The sequence below is a fragment of the Photinus pyralis genome, unplaced genomic scaffold, assembly GCF_008802855.1.
Source record: "Photinus pyralis isolate 1611_PpyrPB1 unplaced genomic scaffold, Ppyr1.3 Ppyr1.4_LG10, whole genome shotgun sequence".
Classification (NCBI taxonomy): domain Eukaryota; kingdom Metazoa; phylum Arthropoda; class Insecta; order Coleoptera; family Lampyridae; genus Photinus; species Photinus pyralis.
This window is the reverse complement of record NW_022170250.1, coordinates 13515839-13516367: the sequence shown is the minus strand read 5'-3', so window position 1 is coordinate 13516367 and position 529 is coordinate 13515839.

Below are 529 nucleotides of genomic sequence, written 5' to 3'. Positions count from 1 at the left end.
TACATTATTTAAACATAATCTATCAGCGAAATAAAAATGTTCACTGTATTAAGAAAGTTACAACCCCTGCAGTCTAAGTATGCTGTAAGTTATAGTTTGAATTACTTAAAATATTTGGCAAGCTTAAAGCATTCGGAAATTTATTATTCAAGGGCAGTTTAAGGGTTGTTTTTACATTATTTAAACATAATCTATCAGCGAAATGAAAATGTCCACTGTATTACGAAAGTTACTACCCCCGCACTCTAAGTATGCTGTAAGTTATAGTTTGAATTACTTAAAATACCTGGCAAGGTTAAATCATACGGAAATTTATTATTCAAGGGCAGTTTAAGGGTTGTTTATACATTATTTAAACATAATCTATCAGCGAAATAAAAATGTTCACTGTATTACGAAAGTTACTACCCCCGCAGTCTAAGTATGCTGTAAGTTATAGTTTGAATTACTTAAAATATTTGGCAAGCTTAAAGCATTCGGAAATTTATTATTCAAGGGCAGTTTAAGGGTTGTTTATACATTATTTAAA